Below are 13,455 nucleotides of genomic sequence, written 5' to 3'. Positions count from 1 at the left end.
GTAAATGAACATTATCTCACTACTGCTTTAAGGGCAATACCAACCTGAGAACAGGTTCTTGCTTCACGGGTCACAAATGCGAAGACGCCTCCCATGAGAAAGTTCTCAGCGCAAAAGAGAAAGCCAAATGTTCCTCCAAATGGGGATTAAGCCCCACGAAGCAGTCCTTCTTGCAAAACTCCTCAGAAGGCAGGCTCCTTGAAGGCAGTTTTTAAAAATAAAATCACCAAGAGGAACATGTCTGGCGACTGTGGCTCTTCTCTCCTCACCAGCCAGTGAATCAACGGTGATAAGGACAGACTTTCTCATAAAAGGGCCTTTTGTCTGCTACAGCAAAAAGTCAGTCCTGGATTTTAGTAAAGTAGACCAACCCACTCAGCTTCATTCCAGCTTTAATTCAAGCTGGAATGAAACACAACCGCAAACGAGTGGAAAAAGGAGAGGGGTGAAGGAGGGCGGAGGGGGCAGCCCCTGCCCCAGCCTGAGAGGCAGTGGCGGAGCCCAGGGGGTCCCTCCAGCCCCGCAGAAGCAGCCAGAAGCACAGCCCTGTGCTCCCCCCGCTTCAGCCTCGGCTGCTCCCCGATGGCCCAGCGAGGGGTCTCCTCCCGACTGCCTGGGCGCTATCCCGGGAAAGCAGGGCTGGCCGGGAGGGCCAGGCACTCCTGCAAAGCGCGGGCGGCCGCGGCTCCTCGGCGGACAGTGGGGCCTCCACAAGAAAAAAGAGCGACAAAGACTCCTGGGGGGGAACCGCTTTAATTCAAACTGGGTGCCCCTCAGCACCTCCCTGAGCACCCGTCACTCTGACCCGGCCTGGGCAAGCACACTGGCCAACAGAGGGGCGGGGGCCGGTGGGCCCGGGGGGACGGCGGAGGGATGGGGGCACGGCCAGCCAGCAGCACAGACAAGCCGGGGCTTGGGACACTGCAGAGGGTCACCTGCCAGGGCTGCTCCCACGAGGTGACGCCCCGGACTCATTCCTGGAGCCGGGCTCTGGGACGGGCTTCTACCTGCTGACCCCCCAGACCTCCCCTACAGCCCGGCCTGACACCCACGGACACGGCCGTACCCTTCAGTGGAGGCGGGCACATCTCTGCCCCCGGTGGCCTCTTCTCGCCCCCGCCTCCCCTGCTCCACTCCACTCCTCGAGCACCGGGGGGCCCACGGCCTGGCCCCCTGGGGCCTCTCCATCCACCCTTGTCCTCTGTACCCCCAACCACCTTCTGGACACGCCAGTCTCATTCCCGACCCTGCTCACGTAAACTCCCTGGCACCCTCCCCCCCGACCCCCACGCCTGCACTAGAGGCAGCTCAAGGTGGCCGCAGCCCCTCGAGTCCCGGCCCAGTCCCCCTCACAGTCATGCCTCCGCATCCCCTCAAGCGCCCCCCATCCTCCCGTGCGGGCCTCTCCCCGGGCTGGGCTCCACCGGGAATGCTCCCCTCTCAGGAACGCTCCCCTCTCAGGAACGCTCCCCTCTCGACCCTTCACCTCATGACAAAGGTCACCTCAAAAGAAGAAAAGAACAGCAAGAATAAACCGGGGCTTCCCTGGGGGCTCAGGCGGTAAAGAGTGCGCCTGGCGATGCAGGAGATGCACGCTCGATCCCTGATCTGGGACAGTCCCACATGCCGCGGAGCAACTGGCCCGGTGCGCTGCCACTGCTGCAGCCCCTGCGGCGAGAAGCCCGTGCACCGCAGCTGCAGAGCAGACGCCCTCCCTGCCCGGGGTCAGGACCACACCTGACCTAGCCACTGCGCACAGCACCTGTGGACCAGGCAACGCCAGACCCTCCCCTGGACAGAGGCCTGGAACAGGCAGGGTGTCTCGCCAGGCCCCAGCCTCCGGCCTCCACGCCCCCATTCACATCTCCGCCCCCAGGAGCCTCAACCCTGCTGCTTTCCTGAGATCTCGTGGATGACTCCCGCTGGCCACAATCGGCCACGGGAATGTCCTGGATAAACAGGGAGGCGTTTCCGGAAGCACAGCCAGGGACTGTCTGCTCCTCCCTTCGGGACCTGCTCTGGACCCTGCGGCAGAGCCCTGGAATACACAGCAAGCCCGGGTGAACCTCCTCAAATGGCTGCGACTCCGAGCGCAAGGCAGTAGCCTCCGCTTTGCCAGCACAAAACTCGGTCTCCTTCAGCAGTCGGGTGCACGCAAAGTGACCTGTGTGGCTGGGGGTGCGGCGGCTTCTCTCCCAACGTCACTCACCACAGCACAGCAACACAGTGGAATCTTCTAAGCTGCCAACAACCCAAGTTCATGTTTGTGGACTTTGTCAACACATGAAAACTTTCCCACACACACGAGACACAGGTGAGAAAGGCTAAACCAAATCACCTGCGAACCCAGACTTCCCGCAGGTAGCCGCACACCCCACTCCGCCCTGGTCACCAGACGGCAGCGGAGCAGACAGAAAGGCCGGCGCCTGAGCCGTCCTGCCAGGTGCATGGAGGAGAGAGGGGGGCTAAGCGGAGTTAAACAGGAGTGCAGGAGCTCCTCTCCCCACTCCTGAGGCCCAGGGAACTCGGGCTCCAGAAGCGAGGCCCCGGGGCTCGGCAAGATGCGCAGGGGCCAGCAAGCAGGGGCTAGCAAGCAGGGGCTCACAGTGGAAGACACAGACACGCCAAGGAGCGGAGTGGAGCAGGTGCCGGGCGACCCAGCACCGCACACCATTCCCGGAAGCAAGGCCTGGCTCAGAGTCTGCCTGGGGAGCCCAGGCCCGGGCGCTAACTCGGGAGACGCGGCCACAGGTGCTCCCGGAGGTGGGAGGTGAGCCCCACAGAGCCCCAAGGGGTGAGCAGACAATGAGGTCCAAGCAGACAAGCTAGAAGGGACAGCCGACAGGCGTGCAGGAAAACAGCAAAGGGAAGCGCAGCGTGACCACTAACCCCAGGAAGAGCAGAGAGCTGCGTCAGAGGGAGGTGCGGCCACGGCTCTCCATCGGGCCAGCCGTGGCAAAGGCCTGCAGTCAAGTTAGACAGAGCCAGATGGCCGCTCAGGAAGGCTGCGGCTAACTGCACTGACAAGAGTGGCGCAGACCGAGGGGAAACGTGTGGGTGCAACTCCCGCAAGGAGATGTCAATGAAAAGAACCTGGAATGGGGAACCACCACCGTAGAGTGAACGGTGAGGAGCCGGGTGCGGGGCGGGGGGTGGGGGTAGGAGAGTGCGGGACACACTATCAGCCTTTGGAAACCACAGCGGCACAAAACGCCCAACGGAAAGATGGAATTAAAGTAAGGACCAGACACACACAGCAAGCTGCACTGAAGGCAGCGGGGACGTGTCAGGAGGAGCCGGCCACGTGGACGGACCTCTCGGCCGGCATCCTGCCTCTGGGCTCTCCTACCAGATGGAGCAGCGAGGGCAGAGGGCAGCCCCGAAGCCTCCCCAGTGCACCCCAAGTAGACACGGGGAAAGCCAGTGTCAGGATAAACCCAGCAGGGAGGAAAAGAGGGAGATTAAGATACGCCTGGGGTGGGGTGGTCTTTAAAGGGAGGCAAGTATTTTCAGAACCCCCAGGAGGTGGCTCTGCAAACATGACCCCAGGGCCGAGCCCGGCAGCACTGCCAGGAACGGGTGCAGGGAGGGCTCAGACCAGACCGAGCAGACGCCGGGGGCCCAGCAGCCCAGGTCCTCGGGACCTACCGGTGACTCTGGGCATGTAAACCTGGCCATCAGGCCACAACACAGCCACTTCAGGAGCGCAGGTGAGACAGCTGTTCTCAGCCAGCGGCCCAGAGGCCGCGGGACCCCAGGTCTGAGAAGGGAGGCAGTCTCAACACTCTGGGACGTCCCTTCCCTTCACCCCTCATACCTTCTCTGAAATGGGCCGCGGAGTTTTCCAGCAGCTACATGACACGACAGACGGCTCACAGAAGCGGATATTAAAGAAACCAGCTCTCTCCAATCAAGCCAGACATTTAGGAGACTTGCCACAATGTTAAACAATGCCACTCTCTCACTATTTTAGAAAGCAGTCTTTTTTCCAAAATATGTCAGTAATGCAAACATGTAATGGATTATTTTTCAATGAATTAATAAAAAGACACAGGTTTGTTTTTTTGGTTTTTTTTTTAGGTTCAGTTTCTAACACAGCAAAGACCAATAGAAATAAGCCGCACAAACAAAGGCTCTTTGGTACTGACTGACACTGAACACCACAGGGGCTGAGACAACTGATGCACCAGTGGTCTAAGGCGTCAGCAGCCTACACACACACACACACACACACACACACACACACACACACAGACACACACACACACGGGATGCATCAGTGGTCTAAGGCGTCAACAGCGCACACACACACACACACGGGTCACCACAAACACTATACCACCTTTCAAGGCTTCCAGCAATGAGAACAGGCAGCTCTGTGGCTTAGACCAGCGCCACACAAGTCCATGTCGCTGCACTGTGTTGACACCTAAGCCCACGGTGAACGAGCCTCAGGACTGCCTCGCACAGCTTCCGTCGTGTGTACACACAGGCTCCACAGCAGCACCCAGCCATTTCCATCAAAACACAAAGCAGAAAATACGTAAAACTACCCCAAAACAAGAAGTTATTTTTGGGTCCCTGAGCATTTCTAAGCTCCTTCCACACAGGTGTTCAAACACAGGTTGACCCCGCTGCAGCACTGTCGCTAGAGAGCGGAAGGGGCTCTCTCGGGGGGAACCTGTGGGTGAACGAGATGTTCGCGTCCCTTTGGGGAGTGGAATCTCTTGATAAATAAGAATATGGGGGACTTCCCTGGTGCTCCAGTGGCTAAGAATCCGCCTTCCAGTGTTGGGGACGTGGGTCTGATCCCTGATCGGGCAACTAAGCCTGCGGGTTGCAACAACTGAAGCCCGCGGGCTCTACAGCCGTGCCCCGCCCATACACCAGCAGAAGGCGCCCCCGCGGGCTGCAGCGAAGACCCAGCACAGCCAACTGTATACACGGGGCTTCCCAGGTGGTGCCGCGGTGAGACCCTGCCTGCCAGCGCAGGGGATGCAGTTCAGTACCTGGATCAGGAAGATCCCCTGGAAGAGGAAATAGCAAGCCACTCCAGTATTCTTGCCTGGAGGACTCTATAGACGGGAGCCTCGAAGGCCGTAGTCCATCGGGTTGCAAAGAGTCGGACATGACTGAATTACTGAACACACACGTGCATATATATGCGGTTTTATCATACAGCTATTCCTAGTTTAAAAGGAATTTTAGTTTCCCATTTCTTTCTTTTAATTTACCTGGCTGCGTCAGGCCTTTGCTGCCCCATGCATAATCTTTTAGTCCTGGCATTCAAACTCTCAGGTGGAAGAGATAAGATCTTAGCTCCCCAAACAGGGATTGAATCAGGGTTCCCTGCCCTGGGCGTGCAGAACCCCAGGGAAGTCCCTTAATTTCCCATTTCAACCACTGTGTCAAAGAGAGGTGTCACCTGATACCCCAAATGACAGCATGGGGGTAGAGTCAGTAAGAAGGAAAACCTGTCTGCGCAGGTATAATGTTGCTTCCACTTGTTTGGGAATTCAGGAGTTTTTTGTTTCTTTTTGTTGCTTAAGAATTGGTGAAAGCCACACAATCTAACTTTCCCACAAGACGAAGTGCAGGTTATCATCAACGAACTTCCCATACTGGATTTTTCGTTTTTAGTTTGCAATACGCCGAGCTCATTGAAAAAGTTCAAGTAACACCTGCACCCCCCTCCCCAGGGTCAGCAGTGATTGGCGTCTTCTCACGGTTGCTCTTTCTACACACCTGTGCTCTTCCGGTGGCACCACTGAGAGTCGGCCCCAGACATCCAGATACCCGCCTGATCATTTCCGCCTGTACCTCCTGGCAACAGGGACCCTTCTCTCCCACAATTCAACACTATTATGACCCCAAGGAATTGAACACTGTTACTAGCAAGTGTTACATCTACACTCAAAACTTTCCCAATCGTCCCAATAATGGCCTTGGTGTTTTCATTTTCTTTTACTCCAGCATGCAGTCAACGACAGGATTTATGGTCATGATCCCTTAGTCTTCTCCAACACGGTTCTCCCTGTTTAGGACACCTTGTCTAGAACATGGACACTTGAAGGGCTCAGGCAGCTGTCCTGTGGGCTTCCCTGGTGGCTCAGAGGTGCAGGAAACACGAGAGACATGGGTTCAGTCCTTGGGGCGGAAAGATCCCCCGGGGAAGGGAATGACCACCCACTCCAGTACTCTTGGTTGGAGAATCATGCAGACAGAGGAGCCTGCTGGGCTACAGGTCATGGGGTCATAGAGTCGGACACGACTGGCTGCAGCACAAGCAGCTGTCACGTAGATGCCCTAGACTATGGGTCTGATGCTCATTACCTGACTCAATTCAAACATTTTTGGCAAGAATGCTGTCCCTCTCACTGGTCCCACGGAGGGGCACACAGTCTAAGCGGGTCTGAGTTTGACTGTCTGTTCAAGGCGGAGGGGCCGGACTCCTCTAGGGTAAAGAACTTTCTCCCCTCTGTGAGCAGTCGTCTCTGCAGACACTTCAGTCTGTGTGAGGATTTACCCTCCCGCCACCAGCCAATCGCTCACACGATGCTTTCTGACAACCACTGATGATCTTGCCTGAATCGGCTATTCCCCTGGTGAATGTCTAATCTTCCAGACTACTGGAACTGGCAGGTGTCCATAAGCAGGCCCACGCACCCCTCTGGAGCACCGCTCTGACTTCCGCTCACTGTGCCGTGGACTCCCTAGATTCACTGTATCCATTATTGTCATTCTTTTCTGTGCTCAAAATGCCCAGATCTGTCCATTAGGAAGCCATTCAGGCTGCTCTTTTTCTGACACGTCCCCATCAATTTTTGATCACTTCCTTGGTGTCTGGTACAAGATAATCCAGCCTCACACTGAATTTCCCCTGCCCAGAGTCTGGAATACTTCTCCAAGGATCCTAGATCCCTTTAGTGAAAAATGGTGTTTGGCAGCCAGGATCTAGGGAGCAGACATGCTCAGTCCTCCTGGGGTGTCACTGCCCCAGGTCCTCTCAGGAGCGTGTGTTCACCATGCATTCACACTGATCCCTCCAATCTGGATCCCCAGACATCAGTCCTTCCCCACCTCTTTCCCACCACATTTCACCTCCTTTCTCCCAGAAAACCCTGGTTCCCAACACCAGGACAGGTGCTCACTTGCTCCACCCTAAAACATGGCCAGAGTCAGTTCAGAACTACCCCAACCTGTCAACAACTAACCTAATTTGTAGTGCGTTTCCCGTCATTCTTTCTTTTCTTCTGACTACATCCCACTAAAGGAATACAGAGTACTACTGTGTGTGACTGGAATTACGCTTTCCTATGTGGTTATGTTATTAATAATGACTCAATATACTGATACTTCTAGGTTCATTTATTTCCATTTAAATTCAATTGTTTTTTTCTATCAATGCTGTTGTATTTTTTCCAGATGTAGAATATTTATTTATATGACTCAGAAAGTCAGAATTATATAAAAAGGCATACTCAGATAAGTTTCGGTCCCACCCAGATCCCTCACCCCCTGCCCCCACCTACTTAGATAAGTTAATTAGTTTCTAGTCTATCCTTTCTAGGTTTCTTTCTGCAAAGAGAAGCAAATACATACATATTCCTTAAAAACCTGAGGGCTTCTCACTGCGGTGGCTTCTCTTGCTGCGGAGCACGAGGGCTCCCGGGCCCTGGAGCGCAGGCTCGGAGTTGCAGCGCACAGGCTTAGCTGCTCCTCAGCACGTGGGATCTTCCAGGTCAGGGGTCGAACACACATCTTCTGCACTGGCAGGGGGATTCTTCACCACTGAGCCCCCAGGGAAGCCCCATATTATGCGTATGAATTTGTACTTGTTTTCACTTAACGTATCTGAGAAACAACTCTGGCAGCTCACAGGAACCTCCCTCTTTTATTTCTGCAGTCGCGCAGTTCTCTGCTAAGGGGATGCACCTTGGCTCACTCATCCTGGACGGACGTCTCGGCTGTTTCCATTTCACATCACAGACAGCGCTGTGACGAACCGCCCTGTGCATCTGGTGGTTTGCCATCTGTACCCCGAGGCACAAGCTCGGGGTAAATGACAGGAAGTGGGACTGTGCCGTGCAGGACAAGTGTGCACACGGACACTACTTAGCTCCCCACATGAGGACTGGGCCACCCTGCACCCCCACAGCTTTACTAGAGGTTGCCTGCTTTCTGAGGGCCTCACAAGATGTGCTCAAGATGTGCTCCAACACTGTTTCTGTCTTACGCTTTGGTTTCCTGGCCCAGAAGAATGCGGCATGTGGCTCCTCAGCCAGGGATGGAACCCACAGCCCCTGCAATGGAAGGCAAAGTCTTAACCACTGGACCCCAGGGAAGTCCCAAGAGTCTCGATATCTTATTGAGAGCTTCTACTCCAGAACACTGCGGGCAGAGGGGTGCCCTGGGCCAGCTGGGCCTCCTCCTGCTTCTCCCAAACAAAGACTGCACTTCTGCATGGGTGTGGCCAGGGGTCCACCAGGGGCCTGGCAGAGCCAGCCATCAGCTCGGCCAGAGCCAGGAGCCCAGCCACCCTCAGCTCAGGTCTCTCCTGCAACTCACAGCTCCGGCATCTCTTCCATTTGTCAAGTGAGAAAAATACCCGAACTGGCTGAAGGATTTACAGGTACTTTAGTAGGCTTTCAAAGGAAATGCTAATCTCTCTCATCAGTGTAGAGTCTTCCTTTTATTGCGGCTCAAGCAATCTATGAATTAAACTAAAATTACATTTCACTTTATAAATATATAAACAAGGTCATATTTATAACACAGGGGAACTATATTCAATATCCTGTAACAAACTATAATGGAAAAAAACATACAAAAGAACATATGTGCAGGATTCTGTGTGTGCATGTATGGATGGCTTCCCAGGCGGCTCTACGTAAAGAATCTGCCTGCTAATGCAGGAGATGGGGGTTCAGTCCCCGGGTCAGAAGATCTCCTGGAGGAGGAAATGGCAACCCACTCTAGTATTCTTTCCTGGAAAACTCCATGGACACAGGAGCCTGGTAGGCTGCAGTCCATGGAGTTGCAAAGAGTCAGACACAACTGAGCGACTGAGCGCGCACGCGCACACACACACACGTGTGTATGTACACATATGTGTATATGTGTATATCCTGAGTCATCTTGCTGTACACAATAAATTAATATAACACTGTAAATCAACTATACTTCAATAAATGTTTTTCAATTTCAATAAATCATAAAATTTTTAAAATAAACTATATATGATTAATCAGTTCACTGGCAGGAAGCTTAATCTAAACAAGATTTATAAACGTCCCTGGATTTCTAGTGACAGTGAGAAAAATACCGTAGGTACTGCAGGTACTAAGCCACTTTCTGCTTACTGACCCAGTGATTTACAGCAGTAAACGACTTTACAGTTCTGAGCAATGCCTCTGGTCCCAACAAATAAACCACTGCGAACAGGCTCAGCCAACAGGTGCCACCACATCATTCGTAACTGGAGTCTTCGGTTTTAACCTGGTTAAACTTGTTTAAAGAAAAGTCAGAATAAAGTGCGTGAAATAAAAAAGAACAATGAATCATGAAAGCCCCTGACAGCAACATCACTGGTGAGTTCCCCACACTGTGGAGCCCTCGCTCAGAACAGGGACATGAATGGGCAAGCGCGCTCTGGCTACAACAGAACTATTTATTTACTTGTGGGGACTGAAGACTCTAAACCTTTTTGTCCACGTTTTTAAAAAAATTATCTAACAGAAGAAAAAGCAAAGTAGATCATTTAACAAACTAGAATGACAAGAGTTGTATATCCTTAAATCCTTCTGAAGACATGGGCCATTAGAAAAATTGCTGAGATTTCAAGAAAAGAGCTAAAAAATATCTGCAATTTTAGAAATCCCAAGTGATCAACATACAGTGTGCAAAAGGGCTTAAAATAACGCAGAGCGACAGTGCTTCCTGTGTTTACAGCTAGTATCACTAAAAAGCCACTGGCCCTCGGGTCTGTCGCGTATTTAGAGCATCCATCCAGGACACCTTGCCCACAATATGTCCCTGCAGGAAGCAGGCTACTCCAGGCCTGCTGCAGCCAGGACAGGTGACCGATGGGCACAAACAGGACACTGGCTTATCGTTAGAGCTGGGTTTGAAACAGAGAAAAATACGCCACCTCGAGATTGAAACCAGAGTAATATTAGTACCAACTTTTCAAAGCCAAGTTATTAAACATTTAGACAAAGAAACAAAACTGTACCTGCTGAAGAAATTTCTTTTCCTCCCTAACCATGACACGGAACCAATCCATGTATATGGGGTCGACTAGTCTCAAAAACTTCCAAACTAACAATGCAATCAGTGCAGTTCTTTTCCCAGGAAGTTCCTGGTTACTCACATCACATGTTGATGTAAGCTCAGTGCCAATCTTCAAGATCATAGGCGTGTTCTAATATGTATTTCTCCAAATATCAGCAAAAATTAACAATGCATCTTCAATAAGCAACTGAACATGTTCAATGTCTCACAAAGTTTTTAAGCTTACTAGAAAATCTGAGTTTGTTTAGATGTATTTTGTTTATAGATCTAAAATCTTGACGGAGTCAAAGTAAACAGGCAAATATTTTGTCTTTAGGGTTTACTTACATTTTTATTTCTAAATATGAGAATGAATTTCTTTAATAGATTCTTTTCTACACTGTTTGAAATTTATGGTATGGGTACAGGCACTACTTTTCAAAATAACTGAAATAAGTAACAAAAGAAAAGTTGGCCAATACTTCAAATAAAACCACCCCACTTCCCAACACACACTCACACAATGAAAAAATAATTTTTAATATTTCCTTAAAGACTGTTTTCTCATGGACAACTTTTACAGTTAAAATCACAGTATACATACAATCAATTTATATACGACTATTCATTTATATCAGAAGGTGATAACCTAGGCTGTGGAGACTTTGCAGTTATCATAAAAGTACTTCTAAGGGCCACCTAACAGTCTTCAGTGGGTATCCAAATCTTCTGTCTGATATTTCAATTAATGTTTGGACCCTGTATCCAGAATTCAAACAAAATAAATGTTTGAAAAGGAAGCAACCCGTAACCTGGTGCCCTTTACAACCTGATCAGTGTAGTCCACATGGAATTTAACTCTTCCTACATATAAGAGCCCGCACTGGGAAAACGCCACACATGATTCTGAATCTCCTGGGGACAAGTTAAGCTTCCATTAAAGCATAGCTGGCCCTCCGTATCAGTGTGTTCCACAGCCACGGGTTCAACCAACTGAGGATCAAAAACCGTGAGCGGGGGAAAAGAAATCCAGAAACTTCCAAAAAGCAAAACATGGATTTGCCACCTGCCATCAACTATGGGGTCGCACAGAGTCGGACACAACTGAAGCGACTTAGCAGCAGCATCAACTATTTACATAGCATTCACATTGTATTTACAACTATTTATGCAGCATTTACCCTGAATTAAATGTTATAAGTAAAACAGAGAGGATTTAAAGTACCTGGGAGGAAAAAAATTAAAAAACAAACAAAAAACTAACAAAAAGAACACTGCAAGTCAACTATACTTCAATAAAAAATTATAAAACAAAAAAATAACAAAGTATATGGGAGGATGTGTATAGGTTATATGCAAATACCACATCATTATATACAAGGGACTAGAAGCATCTGTGGATTTTGATATCCACATGGGGGAGTCCTGGATCCAATCCCACCCCACCCCCCATACTGAGGCCAAACGTATATATCTGAGATCTTCAATTTTAAAAACCAGGTCAAAAGGCAGGTTCGGAACAACAGACATGGAATATACCATTTTTGGACAATGAAGCATCATTACATATATTTTGATTATATATTAAATACTTAAGGAGTTATCTCTGGATGGTGGGATTATAGGTGATTCCTATTTTTATATTTTGCTTATTGGTCTTATTTAGTTTCATATTTGTAAATAATGAACATCTATAAAAAATAATTTAGCTTCTCCCCAACAGGATCTCAGTTGTGTACTTCTATACAATTACGTGTGTGCATGTGTGCACACAAAACAGTCTGGCAGGAAATGCACTAAAACGCTAATGGTGTTTTTCTCAGGCTAGTGGGATTGGTCATTTTTTGGTTTGGATTTTACATCACTTTGTATTTTCCAGTTTTTAGAAACAATAAGCCTGTGTTACTTTTATAACATAAAAAATTTTAAGACCCTAACGAAATTGCCTGTTATCCAAGCACAGAAAGGAACATCATCTGCTTTTTAGCAATTCCTCCAACACACAGAGCCAGATACACACACACCCTCAGCTCCCACGTGCACCTGCTCATGCACACACGCTCACTCTCACACACACGCAAATCCGAGCCCAGGACTGGAAAGGACAGTGGAACAACTGAAAGGTGTGCCAGACGTCCTCAGGGAGCGGCGAGCGCCCACCGGCGGAGGCTGCAGAGGATGGAGCAGCGGGCGACGCCCGCGCGGCCACCGCCTCCGGCAGCCTCCTCGCTGAGGAGCACAGGCAGGGCCCACCAGGCCACTGAAGCGCGCGCCTGCTCCCGCGTGCGGGGCTCTCTGGAAAGGACCCCAGACTGCTTAAATGCCCAAGTTTGAGTGCTATCCTGTGAAAATAACCTTTACTATTGTAATGAATTTCTTTGAAAGATAACACTGAAAGAAACCAATCGTTTCTCACAGTGCTCTTATTTTACAGTGCAGCTGGTTTTACAGTTTCTTTATGATAAGTTGGTGATAACTACAAAAGCATCTGTCCTTCACCATGAAAGGGTCACGTCCACGAGGCATCTTCAGAGATGCTCGAGGCCTTAAAGATAAGCTCTTGCAACGTGACCACCAGTGCCTGGGCACATGTGACTATAAACTCCTGGTCAAGAACACACAACCAGAAAGCGCCGCTGTAGTTCTCTCTCCTTTCGATTCCGGCCAACAGTGTATTATATTACACCACACCTGATCCATCGCCAGATGAGGTAACGAGAACCAAAAACCCCGTGACACTGCTAACGAGAGAGGGGTGCAAAAGCCACCTGTATTATAAATGGGAACCACTTCTATTAAAAATTCAGATAATCCACTTAAATAATTCAAAACGCTTCCTTCATCAACAGATTACATAAAAGATACTGCAAGTGCTACCTTTGACAGTTTGACAATAATCAAGTTGCTATCATCAAGGATAGTAACGTGACTAGCCTAAGCGTCTCATGCGCTCCGTATTTTGAAATCTCAAGGTAGAAAGTACAAATACTTATGGTCTTTATTGCTGTGTGTTCCTACAGTTTAAAAAAATTATGAATGTTTTAAAAAGAATTATCTTCTAGAGATATACATGAAAATATTTATGAGTGACATGATATGTCAGGTATGTGCTTCAAAAGCAATCTGGGGGTGGAGAACAGGGAGTTTACAAGTGAACCAGGACTTCGGAAACTGAGCGACGGC

At 50.1% G+C, this 13,455-nt stretch overlaps 1 protein-coding gene across 1 annotated transcript in view; it reads right to left on the bottom strand.

Moving 5' to 3' along the window:
- The window catches only part of RAB11FIP3 (RAB11 family interacting protein 3), a 59,109-nt gene that overhangs the window by 42,301 nt on the left and 3,353 nt on the right, over window positions 1-13,455 (bottom strand). The gene's annotated exons all lie outside the window — the stretch shown is intronic.

This window comes from Ovis aries, chromosome 24 (genome assembly GCF_016772045.2).
Source record: "Ovis aries strain OAR_USU_Benz2616 breed Rambouillet chromosome 24, ARS-UI_Ramb_v3.0, whole genome shotgun sequence".
Lineage (NCBI taxonomy): Eukaryota > Metazoa > Chordata > Mammalia > Artiodactyla > Bovidae > Ovis > Ovis aries.
This window is presented reverse-complemented; position numbering and strand designations above follow the sequence as displayed.